The sequence below is a fragment of the Lonchura striata genome, chromosome 5 (assembly GCF_050655825.1).
Source record: "Lonchura striata isolate lonStrDom1 chromosome 5, ASM5065582v1, whole genome shotgun sequence".
Taxonomy (NCBI): Eukaryota; Metazoa; Chordata; class Aves; order Passeriformes; family Estrildidae; genus Lonchura; species Lonchura striata.
The window spans coordinates 65,098,408-65,117,468 of NC_140707.1; the positions used below are offsets into that span (position 1 = coordinate 65,098,408).

The 19,061-nt window shown below is 40.9% G+C and overlaps 1 long non-coding RNA gene across 1 annotated transcript in view; it reads right to left on the minus strand.

The window, feature by feature from the left end:
- The window catches only part of LOC144246380 (uncharacterized), a 76,561-nt gene extending 58,110 nt beyond the window's left edge, over positions 1-18,451 (minus strand). The window contains exons 1-2 of the long non-coding RNA XR_013340087.2: positions 6,198-18,451; positions 2,815-2,889 (exon numbers count right to left, since the gene is read on the minus strand). This is a non-coding gene — a long non-coding RNA (uncharacterized LOC144246380). The remainder of the gene's footprint in view (positions 1-2,814; positions 2,890-6,197) is intronic.
- Positions 18,452-19,061: the final 610 nt, after the last annotated feature.

Consider the following 19,061-nt stretch of genomic DNA (forward strand, 5'->3'; position numbering starts at 1 on the left):
TAATTGAGTTTAATGCATAATTTGGATCATTGCATGTTAACACAGTCTGTTTAGGCTTTAAAAAAATATTTATTTCTTGTAGAGTTAAGATTTAATTTGGTTTTATAATGGAATTCTCACCAAATGACTTTTATAATCGCAGTTTATTAAATCTGATTTTGAATTGGTGCACAAATTTGAAGTTTTTATGTTAATTTTTGACACAATATACTTAGCATTTATAGCCTAATCTTAAGATGGTTGAATTTATTTTCATGAAACTTAATAATCTTTGTTGTCTTATATTATAGAAATCAAATTTGTTTTCTCTTCTGTCCTGATGAGGGACAACTTGCTCTATGAATATTTTATTTTAATTTTAAAACAAGAAATTATTGCTTTTCTGAGTGGATTCATTTTTTAGCTATTGGACACACTCCTATTATAAAATTTATGTTTATATTTAAGGATCTTCTCAGGAAAGAAGAGAAACTCTGTTCAGTTTCCTTTTCCCTTAGTGCCTCCTCTGACCCCTGTTCCTGCAGACAAGTGGTTCTGTGCAGCATTAAAGGTTTCAGTTGAATTTAAAGGAAAACAAAATGTTCAGATTCCTACAGTGTCTCCTTTCAAAGCCCAGACTCCAGGTTGTTCTAATTTGGTGCTGAGGGACTCCACACAAAAAAGATTGATTTTTTTTTTTTCTCCATTGAAATAATTATTGAGCTGTCTGTGTAGAATATCTTATGCCATACTCTAGTTAGATAATCTGCTCAAGCTTCAGAGCTCATGCTTGACTTTAAGCAGTGGAAGTGGTGAATGCTCATAAAGTCCATGGATAAACTGGGATTCAAGGCCAGATATGGGCTTTGAGCAATGGCCTGGGGGCTCACGAGAAGCATTTGTGGCTCCAGATCTGATGTTTCATGGCCTTGCTTGAGCCATTTGCCCCTTTTATTCTGCATTCCTTCTCTTGGAAAAGGCCAATCTCCTCCACAGCACCAGGGGCTTAGCCTAGGAATGCTTCAAGATACATTTGAAACCCTTCAATAGGGTAAATAAGATAGAGGTGCAAAACGGGCATGATCAGGCATGCATGGACCTTCCTTCCAAAGGAAGCTGTTATAAGCTCTGAAAGGTGATGGGAGACATGGAATAAGTGGCCTGGGAAGATACAAATGGCACCTCCTGCCCTGCCTGATGCTCTGTATTCTCTGACCACATTCTGCAAGGACCACTTGCTTCATGAATTACTAGGAACATATTTCCTCATGACAAGTGGAGAGAGTCCAAAAGCAGTCCCTTGCAGGAGAAATCTTGCCAGGACACAAGAGCCTTTATGCAGCTCTGGTAGTCCCTGTCCAGGGGCCCTGCCAGCCTCTGGCCAGCCCATTCCCCTCCCCTTCCTCACTCCTCATGCAATTCAGTTCTTCTGTGTATCTCCCTCCCCCATCACCAGTCCTCTCAATCTGTTTGAACACATCTTTTTGCTTCTTTCTGCTGCTGCTGTAGCACTGCCACTCATGTATAAACAGAAGCTCTACCCTGCCCTAGCATCTTTTTTTCCCCCTTATTTTCATTAATGCTGTAGCATCCCCGGGAAGGGGGAAGGGAGAAATGAGCCACTAGGTCAGTAACTCCATCCCTGAACATCTCAGTAATGTGCCTTAAACCACATTTTCTTGCAGTTTGTCCCAAGTCATTTGCCAGGACTCAAATGATGGAGCTCCTGCAACTTCCCCTGGGAGATGATGCCACAGGAAAACAGAAAGGATTCTATTGATATTCAACAGACCTTTTCCTTTTGTTAATTTAATACCATTACTCCAGATTCCACCATAACCATTTTCCCCCAGTCCATTGCATTTCCTTCTTCAAAACACTTCCAGACATTTATGTTCCCTTTTAATCATCTCTTAGTAAAGATTTTGCTTGTTTTTAGGGCTCTCCCCACCTTGCATTCTGTTTGAATCCAACCCCTCAGGGTCATACTCATCTTTTCATCCATAATTGAAAAGACAACCACTCTATACAGTAATGGGAGATTTTTTTCTTTTTCTCCTCAGCTCACGCAAGCTATACAGATCCTCACTCGTCTCTTCAGGCTCTAAGACATATTGTACCACTGAATTTTAAGCAAATCTACCAGACAAGATCAATGAGTTACTCTGCTTTAAAATCTAGGGCATAAATTGGCCATCCCTTTGTACACATTTTTTCCTTTCCAGCTCTTCAGCAAGATGGAGACCTATCCAGCATCAAAAAGTAAAAATGAGCAGCTAGATCCTTCTTTTATTTATAACAGGGTTTTCCCCACTAAAACAAAAGAAGCCATTTGCAAACTAACAGCTCAAAGCAGAATTTTAGCACAGGGACTTCTACAAAGGCATGTTTCCCCCTTTTCACAAAAAACAGCCTTATTCCAAAACAGGGCAGCTGCAGAAGGCACGTGCACCACTTACACTGCCCTTGGGCACCCTGAAATGGAACACTGAACTGTAGTGCTGCAGAAGCACTGTGGGACACCCAGGAAACTTTTACCTGTGTGGCACTGTTCCATCAATATCCAAGGGATGGCTTCAGTATGGGGCTCCCTGGGTGAATCACCAGTGGACCCACCATTTGGTAGGAGAGAAGGCTACTGTGGGAAAGACAAAGAAATGCCTCTCCCAAAAAGATTTTCTGAAAGAAATGGAGTTTTGGGTGGGGAAACTTCTCTTCTTTCAGGTGCTTTCTGATGCTGGCCACATTCAGCTATGGCTGTGTGCTTGCTAAGGGCATTACTCTGCATTAAGAGAAGGAAGGAGCACCTAATTTGTTGTTTTACAAAATACTTACAGGTTTAGAAATGAAAGGCATTGTGGTTTAACCCCAGCTGGCAACTCAGCCTCATACAGCTTCTCCCTCAGTCTCCTGTGGTGGGAGAGGGGAGAGAAGTGGAAGAGTAAAATGATAAAACTTGTGGGCTGAGATAAGAACAGTTTAAAAAGTAAAGAGAAAGCTGCACAAGCAAGCAAAGCAAAACAAGGAATTATGGGCAGGCAGGTATTCAGCCATTCCCAGGAAATCTGGGCTCTGTCATAACCAGCAGTGACTGGGGCAGACAAACACCATAATTCCAAATGTTCCCCTCCTTCCCCAGCTTTATATAATGTGGAGTATCCCTGAGGTCAGCTGTGCCAGGGATGGGAAGGCAAGGCAAGGCAAGGCAAGGCAAGGCAAGGCAAGGCAAGGCAAGGCAAGGCAAGGCAAGGCAAGGCAAGGCCAGGGTCTTTTTTATATTGAAAATGGGGGAATGATGGATGCTTCACGTTCAATTTCCCAGCTTATAACACTGTAGGGGGAGCCACAACCTCTGCTATTTTGTCTCCCTGTGATGCAAAGTGACAGACAACACTGGCAATAATCATCCCATGTGTGTTAGCTGGGTGCTGCAGGGTGTCACTAAGTTTTCTCAAGCGAGCATCTGGCTGCTGGGTACCTCTTTGGTACAATAGAAAATGCAGGTATTTTATTTGTGTCTGTGGGCAGAGTGAAGAGACTCATTAGAATGTGACAAGTTTCTGGGCTGAGTGATACAGCACATGTAATCTCATTATCTCTGCTGGGGAATGGCAGGAGTATGCATGTAAAACAAGATTTTATGTGTATAGCTCAGTCAGTGAGGACTAATGGATTGATAATGGGCTGTTTGTTGCTGCTCAGATTTTGGCTTGCATCCACCCTGGTGTATGTTGGAGCAGATCCACTGGAACACACTGCCTGATACTTATGCTAAATATAAGCTGGTGGGTGTTTAGATTTATTTTCCATTTAATGTGCAACGTATCACTCTGTCATCTCTAAGTTTTGCCATGCACATATTACAAGTATAGTCACATGGCCTCAGGATTGTTTGCATTTCTCTGAAAAAATGAATGGAAAGGTGCAGAGGGTTGAACCTGGCTGCATGCCAGGCACCCACCAAAACCTCTCTATCACTCCCCTCTGTAGCTGGAGAGGGAAAATATAACAAAGGGTTCATGAGTTGTGATAAGGAGAGGGAGACATCACCTGCCAATTACTGTCATGGGCAGAACAGATTCAAATTAGAGATATTAACTGAGTTTATTACTAACAAAATAAGAGCAGGACAATGAGAAGTAAAATTAAGATCTTATAAACAACTTCTTCCCACCCACGTCCTTCCCAGCTCTATCTCCTCCATGCCAAGGAATGGGAGTTATGATCAGTTTATCACAATTTATCACTTTTTTCCTTATCCTGGTCAGGGAGAGCTGTCAGAGGTCACAGAATAGTCCAAGTTGAAGGGGACCAGCTGCAATTACAACTGTACAATAACTTTTTCTTCTTCTTAAATATGTTATCACAGAGTTGTGCCAACTTTGCTAGTTGGCCCAGCAGTGGGGATGTCCTGGAGATGCCTGGCATTGGCAATGCCAGACATGGAGGAAGCTTCCAGAAGCTTCTCTCAGAAGCCACCCCTGTAGTTTCCCTGCTACCAAAACCTGGCCATACGAACCCAATACAAAAGGTCCACATATTCAAAGGAAAAAAAAATGAGGTTGTGGGAGGGGAGCAGTGTGAAAGCTAAGAAAAAAGGAAGCTGCTTTTGTGTGACAGAGAAGTAAAAGTCCATGTTTCATGGGAGGAGTTGAGAATTCCTGTAGGGCATCCCAGACTCAGGAGGCCCTGATTTAAGGAGAAGATTTTAGAGCACTAGAAGAAAAAATGAGGCAGGACTATGAGGTATATTTTATCCACATTGCTGTATTTCTTGCTGTGCCAAAAGTGTGATTTGTTCCTGTAATTATATGTCCCTTCAAGGACTTCATAAACTCAAAATATCCATGTGAAAAGTCAGAAGAAAAGACAGAAAATACTGGGTCCTTGTGGGGCCACACAGACTGAACCTGACTCCTTTTGCAGGTAGGCAGCAGACTAAGAACCTTTGCTCAGGGCATATTGCTAAATGTGCAGAGTACAGGGTACTGTGATCATGGGCAGAACAAGAGCTCACAGATCCAGGGTTAAGAGTTTTATCCCCTGAAAATTAGCATCCAGCTGACCTACCTTCCCATTTAAGCACTACCACAGATACCAAGATGCCACAGGTGTCATGATTTCTCTGCTGTTTCCCTGCTGTGGCCAAGGAAGGAGTAGTTAGATCTCTGGCACAACCCTACAGCTTTGAGCTGCAAACTAGTACATGAAAATCAGAACTCTTAACTACCTTAGGTAGCTCTGCTAAATGTGGCAGAACAGCCACAGATGTGCATGTCAGGGAAATACAACCAGAACTGTGAGAGGTTGGCTCATGGCTGTCTAGGAACCACCTTAAAGTGTAGAAACTTGGCTTTCATGGCCTCCATCTCAGCATGAGACAGCTGTCAGTGCAAAACACCCTGAAATCTGTTCAGAGAGGTGTTGCATACCCCTGGGAGAAGAGTTGTGTTAGCTGGCAGGGAGAGCAAGAGCCCAGCCTCCAAAACTCATTCCCACACAAACACCTTTCACTGCTTTGTGGGTGCCTCATCTGCACCACATGTGGTGGGGTATCTCCCCCAGCAGCCATGGACCCACTGTGAGCCCAGAGGAGAAGATTTCCTCTTTAGAGGCAGAGAAAAGAGATGGGGAGAGCAAAGGGCTCAGAGACCCTTGCAGCACCTTACAGCTCTTTGCCTGGCATGCAGCATCTCAGGCTGGATAAAGATCTGGGAGGACAATGAAACCCATCCTCCAGATTAATCTTTAAGCATTTTGGGCTGCTCCAGGTATGTTTATTTCTCAGTTAAGGTGCTACAAATATGAAACCAGGCAGCCTGATTGTACTTTTAGTCATCACAGACAAGCCCGTCAAGGCACAGCCGAGAGAAGCTGAATCATCTCCAGACTCAGACGCCCACAGATATGCCATGGGTTTTTTTTGCCCATCTGCCAAAACATGTCATTATAGGCTGGAAAATCTGCAGAGCTAATATTGCTGTCTTTCTGTTCTGCTGCTTTCTTTCCCTTCTGTACCTTTTATTTTGCTTTATAGTGTTACATGACATTGCATAATGCATTCACATTTTTTACAACAACAACAACAAAATCTTCCTTTGGATCAATAGCAAGTGTAATATCCAATTGATATTCTTGGCAGCAGAGCAAATAAGCCAGTGCCTGCAGTCAGATTGTCTCAACAGGCTCAATAACATGCACAGGTGGAAGCTTCTTACCTGCTCCTGACCAAACATGTGGGCACTGATTTCAGCAGACATTCCCTGAAGGCTGAGGTGCAGCCACAAAAGCAGGATGTACTGGGGAATGGAGTCTTTCACTTACAGGCATCATTGGAAAAGGAGTAAATAAATTTTGTGCAAGCAGTGCTGCTGAAGAGCAGGTACAGGAAGATGTGGAATGAGAGAGCTGTGTGCTGAGCCAATGCTTCCAGCCACCCCCCTGAGGAAGTGCTGCAGGTACAGGAGGTACAGCTGTGTTTTCCTGCACAATTTCCTTCTTCTAGCTCCTATATTTGAGCTTTGTGACAAAATTAGGGGAGAAAAATCTGTGAAGAAGCTCGATACTTGGAAATCGGATAGGATGTAACATGAACTGCACATTGAACTACTCAGCAAGATCAGAACGTTTGCAGCTGCACTTGTGCCTAGACAAAATACCAAATGCAAAAATCCTAGAGGCATCTAGAGTCTTTATGCATCCTTAAAAATGCAGACAATGTGAGAACTGAAAAATTAGTTTAATATGGGTTTCTGTTTTGGTGTGGAGTTTTGTGGGGTTTTTTGTTGTTTTTGGGGGTTTTTTTGGTTTTTTTTTGTTGTTGTTGTTTTTTTTTGGTTTGGTTTTTTCTGATTGTTTCAGCTGAGTTTCCTCAAAATGCAACACAAGATTAATAATTTAACTTGGCCATCTTTCTATTTTAGGCTTGCTTCTTCTTTTTGACCACCTTAAGGTAAATTTTCTAGCACCTACATGGTCCTTGTGTGGAAAGATAGGCAGAGAAGAGTTCACACAGCTCATAGAAGAATAGGATCTCTTTAGACATAAAGGTTGGTTGAAATTGGTCACTGGCTTTAAAGTAAGCGGGCACATGATGCAAACAGCCTAGCAGATATAAAATGTCTGTACAAAACCCATTTTATTAAGGCATTCTCTATGATTATGATGAGAGAATGGATGAAACAAGGAAGAAGAAAAAATTAGGAAGTGGACACAATGTTAGTATCCAAATAGGCTGAGGAACATGATCATCCTAAAGGAAGCCTGAAAACCTGATATTAAGAGAGATTTGGTACATGCTAAATTTGGTCCTCTTCAACCTGCTCTGCTCAGGTGCTCAGAAATGTCTTCATGACCCAGACCTGTCATTCTAAGTAAGGAATTCTTCACCCTCCAGAGGGTGAAGAACAGAGAAACTCTTTTCTTCCTCATTACCTTCCTGTGTATAAACCAGTCACTCCAGGAAGCCAAGAACTGAGCTTGTGACTCAAACCTAGACCCCACACTGTGACACCATCATGTTGGTCGTGCATGTGAAGCTGGCTGAGATTTTTGTAAAATTAAAGAGCAAACCAGTGGGAAAAAACCCATACACGTGTTCTGTGAATATGAAGATATTGCTCAAAACAAATTGAACTTGCAGTTGTTAGCCATCAACTGCTGTTCTTTTAGGTAGTTGCAATAAAGATTAGGCTTTTCCAAACATCATGGGATTAATTTCTAGGCTTTGAAAGTAAGCCTAAAAGAGGTTGAAAATATTTTCATAAAATGTTTCATTTTAGTTCTTGTATCAACAAAACTATGTGTTTCACTTTAAATTACTGCCTTCTAAACTTTCTTCTTTGCAGAAAATGTAGTAAAAAAAAGTTATATATCAATGTCTTCATAACAAGGAGACATAATTTGGTCTGGCTTTCTGAAAATCAAAATGTACAACTCCAATGAATTAGCTCAGCTCTTTATGGGGTAACCTTTCAATTTTTTACAAACTTCAAGTGATAGCAAGTACTGGAAGAGCAGTTGTTGGGCCAACAGATGTGTAGGATAAAAACTGGGATGTCAGTGGGCTGGGTGAAAAGTACCAAGGGTCAGGACTTCCATGTTTACATGACTATCTGCTGTTTTTGCTGTGGATGTCCAAAGCCAACCCTGAGCAAAGCCCTCAGCTTTCAGTTACCACACAAGCCATATGATTTTCAGAAGACAGCTGCTCTGGCATCGCTGAAAAAGACATTTATAAAATAGATTTCACCAGACTGAGCTATGGCAAAACCAGAAAACCCTTTGAGAAGTGGCAGCTGAAGCATTTAAATGTACAAAACATTTTTTAATACCATTGAACTGTAGATGTTCTTGCCGAGTGTGAGAGTCAAATTTGCTCAGCGTGTTAAATATTAGTTAGGAAAATGCTGCAGTTGCTGTTTATGCCAAAGGCTCCTTCAGCTGACAGCTTTAGAGATCTTAAAACATAAGCATTTTAGCAGACAACAAGCTGCATTTCCTAAACTAACAGCTTATTGAAATTACGGAAAAGAAACCCATAAAACGCTCTGTATAATTCTCCTCCCTCACATTCGTTTTAAAGCACTTTAGCAAAGTAACTCTCCCCCTACTGTGGTAATAGGAAAAGAACTTGTTTACAAATTGTACACTGAAATTTAAGTTACTGAGAGTAGCAACAGGTTTGTAGTGACAGGTCACTTTAGATTGGAGTTTAATTTATGAAGATTGCTTTACCTGGGGCTATGGTAATCTGTGCCTTCGGAGTAATTCACCCTCTGCCTCATTTCGAATGCAGTCAAAGACTGTCGTATTTCACTATGACAATGTAATCACAGATCCACATTAAAAAGTCATTATTGTTTAGAATCCAGCTTGGTTTGAAAAACACTTACTATAAAATTCAACAGCCTTTGTAAATTACCCAAAGGTTTACTCAAGAATACAAGGTACAGTGATTTAAATCTGAAACTTACTTCTTTATTGATTATATGGGATTTTTAGGTCACTGCATTTACGGGAAATGATTAGTGAGTAATCAGAGTAATAAACTACTTGATGCTGGCTCATAAATAATTATGAATTGAATTTTCTTTATCAGGTATCAGATAAAAACTGAGTTAGCCAAAAGATATCTCCTCTTTAACTTTCTTTGCTGCAGCATTCTAAAACCCAACAGTGATAAAACCAACAATAAGAATAATTTTCTGATTTCTGTCTTTTTTAAACCAGAAGCAATGTGCTCTCACACATGTCTCTATTACACTCTTCAGCTTGGAGTTTTGTGTGAACCTAGAACTTGATTCTACTTTTTAATTCTACAGTGACTCTTATGGCATTTCAAAAACCTGTCACAGATAGATTCAAACTACTTTGTGATTTATTAAACCCCAGATTTATATTCTAACCAACACTCAGCCATTTATCTATACCTGTACATATAGTGATTATTGAATTCCTACTTCATAGTTATATCCTTCTTCATAGTTCTTTTTTCCCTGCAAATTGAGAGAGTTTTAGCCTGGACTATTGTGCAAGACTTTAAAACTGTAATAAAAAGAAATGATGCAATGAACCAATTAAAATTGTTGTATATATATTTTTTTAATTAGACATTTATGAGCTGTGAATTGGATCAGATATTCCCAGTGCACATGACATGCTGACATATAATAGCTGCTTTTGGGATGTCAGGTTAGCTTTTTATGCATGCAAATAGAGGTAGGTTTTCTTTTTTCAATTAACTTTAGGAATAATTTTGTTCTATTTACAATACAGTTGGACACTGTAGTGTAGCTTACTCAGGAGGTTTGAAAGCATTACATCTAGAAGCAGTGGTGTTCAGATTCCAGTAGAAAACATTTCATAAATGTTTTGGACTCTAAGGAAAAGTGAATATTAAAAAGAGATAGCTTCATTATCATTCTACTCTTTGAACTTGCTGGTAAATGAAATCACATGGAGAGTGTTGTGTCTTGTGAATGAAGCCAGTCACAAGGATAGAAAAGCTCTCCTCCACTCTTTTTTAATTCTGTGACTAAACTGGGCCTTGAACAGGTTTGTTCCGTCAAGTCTTGTTCTCAGAGCTGCTCTGCCCCCATCCCAGAGGCACTAAGGAATTTCACTTCTGCACTGTGAGCTGGTTCAGCTCCAGGTGTCTCCTGTCTCTGTGCACCTCACACTGGGGATCTCGAGTGCCATCAGTGGTGTCAGAGGTGTAAACAGGGATATTTGCAGCACTCCATTCTTCTGAAGGCCTGATTTCTGCACATCATGTTCATGGTACAAATGCAATACTCATATCTTGCAGACCATGCTGCTTAGGAGAGGTTGTGTGTGCTTGTGGACATGATGTTGGTTGTGATACAGCTCCTACCCTGTCTCAGCGTTTTGAAAATTCCACTTTTTTTACCTATTGTCTGTTTGGAATAAAGAGCACACTGTTTGGAGTTTTATATTGCTCACAACTTGCTATCACTTAAATAGGAATAAGACTGTCAAGCAGCAATGGTGACCTGTGGCTCTGAAAGAAATGGGTGTCTCTTCATACAGCATAATCAAAACATCACAAATAAAATAAAAATAATGGCCACTTGGGAACAGGAAAAAACCAAAATGCACTTAAATGTTATCAAAAATTGTAAATACTTAAACTAACAAAACTAGCAATTGCTGTAAGACTCCAATGATGACAAAGTGATCAGAAATGCTCATTGTTGATACTCAAAAAATGTGTGCAATCCTGAAACAAATTAAAGAGGAACAGTTACTTTAATTAAACAGTTACTTTAAAGAGGAACAGTTACTTTAAAAGTGCCAACAAGATATTATTGAGCCCAACAACACAGTAACAATAATGAGCAACTTTCACACCTTTCTCATGTGCACCACCAAACACGTGCCAGGGCAGAGAGGCTGAGCAGAGCCCTGCTGAGCTTTGGCCTTTGTGTGGATCCTTTTTTCCTTTTTGGAAATTGGGCAGTGCTGAGGGGCTCCAGACGAGCTGTGCTGCTTTCCCCAGCCAGGGCAGGGCTGCTGTGCCCCGTGGAGGCTCTGACCCCACAGCAGGCTGCTCTCATCTCTCCTATGGACATCACCCTAAAGTGCAAGCTCTTATCCTCTGCAGACAGCCTTCGAAGTAGAAAAGGGCAATCAAATGAACAAGAGTCTCAAATTATCTTTTCTTGGCATAACTTGGATGTCGACATTGTATTAAGGAAATGAGAGGTTTTAACATCCTTCCTGATATTCAGTTCATTTCCAGTGTACCAGCATTCTACTTGATTTGAGCAGAAACCCACTCTAATCACACTTCACATTAATTCTCCACATACAATTCTAAAAGGGTTAATGACAAGGCATTGTTATTTTAATCAATGGTAACAAATTGCTATGGAGTCCAATGAGAGGATAGATTCAAAGCACTTTTTGAAGACCACTTCCCAACAAATAAGACATTAAATCCATAAGTTACAGCTCTAAATTACTCTTGTATGAATTGCATGAAAATGGACTCTTTAGCATGAAGGGCAGCAACAGTTCTTCCCTCTGAACATGAAATAATTATTTTGAATAAATGATGTACTCACTGGGTTGTAGGCAGTGGGGCTTCCAGTGGCTCTTGTAAAAGCAGGTTTCCTTCAATTTTCTTTTAAACAGTTCTTGTCAAATAATCTCCTTAAGTTGTGACAAACCATGTCCTGAGTGTGAACTTTCCAAAACCCATCAGGGATTGGACTTAGAAATCAGATTTTATAATCAGGTGAGTTCATACTCCCCTGAGAGATAGGGCAGGAAAGTAAAAATTCTCCTCAGTGCAGTTTATAATAAAATAAGATACCAGTGAGAGATGTGACAAGCCTGCCATATGAAGAGGTGGTGGTTATTATCTAATTAGCATAATTGGCCAATGGTGCTTTCTTCATGGGTACTAGTTTCTAATTGAGGTGCAGCTGCTCAGTGAGAGAACCAGCTTGATGAGATCATCTGATTGTGAGGGACTAGGGTTTTTATTCCTACAGTAGAGCCACCCTGGGCAAACCCCAAACTGGCAGGAGTAATTCAATAAAAGGGGGCAAATTTCTGTGTAGGTCTAACCATTTCTGTGCTATCCAGCCATTGCTGTGAGAGCATCTTCTCCCAGGAACAAACCCAACCAAGGGGAAGGCAAATGTACTTCCAGACCATACAAGAGCTGACAATGGGTTGCACAGTGCTGTAAAGAAAAAAAGCACTGGACAAACACTCACTGACTGCCAACACTACTCTTGTTTTTATTTAGCAATAATCTATGGGGGTTATTCTATGTTCCCTGTTTTCCCTTGCACAGTCCCAGCTCCCACTGCAGGCTCTTCACAGACACAAATATTTTTCACCATCCCTTTGGCTGTCACCTGCTTGGACAGAATCCCAGTCAATTCAAACCAGCAATAATCTATTGTGATTTTAGGGTATGGGTGTTCTGGTTCAATGCTACTCAGGGAGAGACTGCAGCTTGGGCTTTAGGACATCTTTGCAGACCCAGCCAGGTATAGATTAAAATGGGATGAAGTGGAGCTGGGTGAGGGCTATGCTGATTTTATGCTGATGTATCAACCTCCTGACTGGGGAGAAGTTGCAGGACTGAGCCTTGAAATTCTCATGTTGGTTTCAAAGGGCCCCAATTCCAAAACCAAAGGATCAGGTGCATTTATTTCACATTTTCTATGTAAATGGCTACTTATAGTGTTCATATTAGAGTAGGGCTGAGATTTCCCAAGGCACAGCAAAGCTTAGTATAGCAGGTTACCATGTGCCATTTTCCCTCCGTCATTGAATATTACTTTATTTTCTGGGTTGTTTTTGCATATTTTATTCTCCCTAGAGTTTTCTGCTCCTTGCATAATATAATGATTGCATCAGCTTTATGACCACTGTCATGTACGTAGGATGTAATACTTTCAGTTATTATTGGATCAATTGATATTCATTTCTAGTTTCTCCTTTAAAAATAATAATAAAAATATATGTAAAAGTAATTTGACACATGATGCTGATAACATTTCATGAATGCCTCCCTGGGCATAAGGTTACATGCAATAGACAGGATTAGTTCCAGCATTTGTTCTTCCAAATCTCAGGAATGATAACTTAAACAGTTAGGTCAATAGTCTGAGGCTGTTCTTTGGCATGAGCTAACGTTCATTTGGGCCTTATCTAAAAGAAGCCAGGTGTTAGTGTAAATTGGCAAAATACTGCTTAATCCCACTGATTTAGATAGCTTCTTTTCTTTCCCACAAAAGGAAAAGATGAATTAATTCAAATTATGGAGATGATGGATTCAGAGGGGTTTGGACAGATTTATCAAGAATGCTCCTTGTGCACCTCAATAAGAGCTTCTGTGTTTGCTCTGCACTGGTCTTTCATGTCATCCCACACCCTCTCATTTGTATTTAACATTTATCAGAATGACAAAATGAAGAAAATATCCTAGGATGAATGATTGGAAAAATCTTCCCTTTCCTTCACACAGTTGGAAACTTGTAGACAAGGAAAAAAATCTGTAGACAGGGTATAAAAAGACTCCTAATGCTATTGAAACAGAATAAATTTAAAATAATCAGAAGATAAATGCAATGGAGAGATATCCCTTCTCCCAGTGAAAGGAGCGGCGGGTTAAAGGTAAAAGCCTCAGTCAGATGGACACTGCTGGTTTGTGAAAGAATCTCAAGTAGATACCAGTGAAATGAGGGCCCTCAGAAAGTAAAATGTACAGCATTTTTACTACCTACAGCTATCTTCTGATAATGGCTATCTGAAAAATAATTTTTTCCCTATTTGATGATTTCCAGGCCAGATCTATTTGATTTAATTAGTGATATAGAAATGCAAAAATTAAAGAACAACCCCAACCAACTGGAAACATTTTTCATTGAAAAATAGCCAGGGAAAGTCCCTCAGAGCTATTAATTAAGTTTCTAAATATGTGAACACCCACACATACCTAAAGAGAGTGGAGAAAGCAGTTTCCTGCCAGTTTTAGCTTCAATTCATTTTCCCATTTTGCACCTACGAATTTGCCAGCACAAATATTTCCTGGGGTCATTCTGTCGGCAAAAAGTAAAAATGGCAGCAGTTGGTTGTCAGTCAAATCACATCCATGTTTCCTTACTTGCCTTCACAAACATTTGGCATTTCCAGCAATACAGTGGCACGTGGTTTGGAATGATTTTGCTGCTATTTGCTGAAAATTCACAGAACAGCAAGAGAGATCTTGGGTCAAGTCTTCAATATGCACCTCCTCTGAATGCCAGTGTGAAATAAATATGAAAATACACTGACCACCAGCATGAACCAGTGCTTCTCTTCCTATTGGTTTTCCCTAAATGTGTTTCCCTAGCGCTGCAAATTCCACAGCTTGTTGATGATTTAGCCAGGCTGAGGTTCTCAGCTTTGGCCATCCTGGGAAGATGGGTTTGAAAAGGCTCTGTCCTGGAAGATGCAGGATGCATCATGCAGGATGTTTTGGACAGGAGTCAGTGATAGCACCAAAGCTGGTGCTGCTCTCTGTCCAGCCCCAGGATGAATAGGACTGGGGGCGCTTATGAGCCTGAGTCCTCACATCTCCTGCCTCAGTAAATGTGGTTGAGGGGCACAGCTGCACAAGGAGCAATCACAGAAACCCCAACACAAAGATTTCTGAGAGGGGCAAACACTGTCCCATGTGAAAATTCCTGACAACTCTCCCTACATCTGCTTTTCATTTTCATTCTGACTACTGGTTAAGTAGTAATGATCTGGTCATAGGGCATTTTCTGAGGATTGATGGTAGTCTGACAAGCATTTATGGCCAGAGGTATAGCCAAGGGTGCTATTAGTCCCAGCTGGTCATTAATCCCTGAGAATGCCCTGTGCTGGGGTGGCTATTGCTATTATTGGATGAAAATAAGAGCAAACACAGGAGTATGGATTTTTTTTTAATGGTTGATACTATGTTTGGAATGTGTAAGGCATTTTTAAGAATTAGTGGCTTATTCATTAGATAGTTCAATTGCCTGAATTATCTGCACACTACATGAAGCAGGTTACTATAATTAAAATGTTTCAAATTTTTTTACTTCTTAATTAAAAAAAAAAAAAAAAGCCTATGTCAAACACAGTTTTTCAAAACTAGAATTCCCAGCTAAACCTGCATATTTCAAATTATTTTCCGAAGCAGCATCTGGGAGATGTGAATTTCCTCACTGGACCTGCCAACCCTCTGGTAAAAGCTTGAGAGCTCCCCAGAGTTAGAACCTTTAGTAAAGGTTATTGATTCAGAGGGTTCTGGTTTTCCATATGCCTACTGGAGACAAGTCACTGTTAGTTAGACAGCTCCAGAGTAACAGAAATTAAGAAAAAAAAAAGAAAAAAAAAATCAGAATGCCTAGGAACAGCCAACAGGGAACACAATCCATGGGGAGCTGCTGCCTCTCTCTGGATGCAGGACACTACACACAAGAGCCCGTGAGCATCCCCCGGCACTCTGCCAGGAAAGCTCTGCTAGCTCATCCTTTCTTGTAATAGCTGGGTGGGGCTTTTGCTCCTGATGTTCTGAAAATCTCTATTTTACTCCATAGACAGTCACTGGTTAAAACATTTTTGAGAAAAGAGAACTGTGACAAATGCCATGATTAAATTCCCCCTTGGTCAATTATGGATGGATAATACATGGAGTTTTCTTGTGATCAGGGTGTGATGGTTTTGAGCAGAGATAGGGACAGATGGGCAAAGAGCACAGCTGGTTTTAAGTCTCCATGGCTTCCTCAGGGGAAGTACATGGCATCCTCATCTGCAAAAGCAAGGAGCTGGATACCAGAGCAAGGAACCCTAGGAAGAGCTGTGCTGTATGGACAAAGGGTTCACCTATTGCTCCTTCCTTTCTTCACCAGGTTCACAATCTGACCTGTAAGAACTTGGGCTGCTGTCTCCTCTTTCAGCTTCAGGCTGCTTTCAGCTCTTAGGGTTAAAATGGTGTTCTCTCTATTTAGTAATTCCACACAAAAATCTCCTCCAAGTGCATTTCACTTTCACAGTGACTCCTGGAAAGAATTCACACATATCCATCCATCACTGATCTCAGGAACAGCCACATACTTTTGTTTGCTTTGGCCCTGGTTCTCAGTAGTTATCTGTGGTTGCCACTAGCCCAGTACAGAAAGGGGCAGTGAACAGTCAGTCTCTGACCAGGTTTCCAGCCTACTCAGGCTTTTCTAGACCTTTGTATTCCTCTGTCTCTTTTCCAGGCTGAAAAGTTCTAGCCCAACTGAGCATGTTTCGAAAAAGTATCCATGAGTCAACTGAAAATTTTATCAGAGTGAGCCTGCACAAAAGAATCACAGAAACTTTGGAGTTGGATCCTGTCACTCTTATGTATGAAATTTGAAAGCAAAATCAATGGAGCTGCCTCTAAATGAAGAGTGGCAGACACTTCTGCTTACAAAGCAAGAATGTGTTAGCACTCATTTGTTCTGGTAATGTGGCAAGGACTGCTTCTAAGATGTATCTGAATTGTAAAGCCTGGGGCCCAATATAAAATCTGCCATCTCCCATAGACATGCTTCAGGTGGAGAGCATCACAAATTTTGATCTTTTCAGTTTTAATTGTCTCTTCTACAAATACTGGTCATGCAAAATGAGATTCCAAGGAAAGGTCTCCAACATTATTCTGTCCTTTTAAAAAATTTAATATTGGTACCTTAACCTTTTGAAATTTGCCAATGTATCTGAAATGAATTCATTTGCTATCTGAAGTGCCTTTTTTCTCCATTTTATTTCTACTGTTGTGAAATGGAGCACTGTAGTATTTTAAGTAAAAATAATCTGTTTGAAAGGTTATTTGGCTTCTTTTAGTGCAAATCTTGGTAGTGAGACAGAACTGAAGTACTGCATTACGCAGCCTAAATTATTTTGCATACATATTAGTGCTGTATAGTAATAACAGTAAATCAAGAATCTTTCCATACATTTTTGAATTAATCTTGTATACACATTTGTTTACCTTACAAACAGATCAATTTTCACGTGTATAGGATGGTTTGATACAGGAATCTTTTCCCTCCCTAATGCTAGTTTCATTCTTTGGAGAATAGAGCCCTCAAGAAGCAGGTGCAAACAAATACAATTTTCTCAATCTCCCACCCAAAGAAGGAGGACTTAATAAAGGAAAGGAGATTGTCTACCATCAGAACAATAATGCAGACAAAAATGAGGATATGCATGTTGAAGGCATGGGGAACCCTGTTTCCTGCTCTCACTGAAAAAAGGCCAGGAAATTCCTTTGTTTGACCTTGCATTGGCTTTGGTTTTTGGCATGAAGCACACAAATAGTGAACAGTACAGGCAGCTTCAAGATAGGAAAGCAAAAAAAAATTGCCTTCCAGGGTACCAGTGCACTTTATTGGAAGGAGAGTTGTCAATGTGCAAATATTGGTGATCCAGAACTGCCTCTGTGTGTGTGCAAGTGTGTGTGAGAGAGGATTCTTCTGCACATTTTGCTGTGCCTTTTGCTTGGGTTGCCTTTTCCATGTGGTCCACAGCTTTGTCCTGTAATTTGCTACATCTGGGTTTGCATAAGTGAGTCTCACTCTCAGGTCTGATTTGTTTAGCAAGTGCTACCTGATGGCATCTCAGGGAATCCCATGAGAGGAGAGAAAGTTAATGAACATTTTTCATGCATCCATTGATTGATGGGATTGCTGGATCATTTATAATGCTGATCTAATAAAAGGTATGACCATACTCCTTACAATACTTGATCTTTAGCCAACAAAATGAAAATTACCACTTTATCCTGGAAGGCTCTGTGACCAATAGCAGATCAGGAAGAAGATGCTACAGCTGGCTACAACTTTTCTTTCCAGGTTTTTAAATGGGTTTGCATATAACACAGCAACCTTAAGTCAAATATTTGGTGCTAAAACCTCTCATCAATTAAGTAGATCCTCATCCAGTGCAATTGGTCTGTATTAATTTATTATCAGCTGGTCACATGGCCCATCACATTTCCTCTCTGTGAAACCTGTTCCACTGCCTTCTTTCAATTTATTTCTCCTTCATTCCATCAGTGTTTCTCAACCATAGGTATTTGTACCCTGAGTGTGTTTACTGACCTGTCAGCCTGTGCTTGCAGCCAGAAGGCCAACCCCATCCTGAGCTGCACTGTGCATGGCCAGCACATTGGGGGAGGTGATTCTCCCCCTCTCCTCTGCTCTTGTGATGCCCAGCATGGAGTGGCACATCCAGCTCTGGGGTTCCCAACAGCAGAAAGATGTGGACCTCCTGGGACAAGTCCAGAAGAGTTAATTACAGGGCTGGAACACCTCTCCTATGAAGACAAGCTGAGAGAGTTCAGCCTGGAGAAGAGAAGGGTTCATGGAGGTCTTATAGCACCTCCCAGTACCTAAAGGAGGCTTACAAGAAAGATGGAGAGGGAATTTTCAAAAGGACATGTAATGATAGCTGTGGGAACCCCAGCCTTGTTTTGGGGCCACATGTGGTGGTGAAATTCCTCCTCCAACCCGTGCTTCCAAAGAAAAACTCCGCAGGCTTAGCTGTTCGGTCTCAAGGCAGTTTATTGCTAGTTATCTAACAGATTATGTTCTTGGACTGCAGCTATTTGATCAGCGGCCTGGGTAGAGGCACACACACACCCTGACATCCTCTCTATCTGCTGTCTTCTTCGTCTCCCTCCCCGCCCAGGGCTGCTGCTATCTTTTATAAGATATATTACGTATAACATGTTTACAATTATTCCCCAATACCTACTACCTACGTTGCCAAGTGTTTTTCTACTCTAAACCAATCTGTGAGTGCCAACATCACCAAGAACATGGAGGCAAGGAAGAAGAAGGAAGAAGGATGGGATCAGCCCACTTTCCTCCATCTTAGAACTTCTGACCCCCATGTACAAAGTGAAAACCCCCCTGTACATGTGCTAAAACCCCCCTGTACAATACTAAAAAAATTTCCCCTCTACTTTGTGACTACTTATACTATACTATCTAACCTTTTGTGATTGCTTGTTCCACCTCCAAAGTTGGTAATTCATTCCATGGCTCAAACTC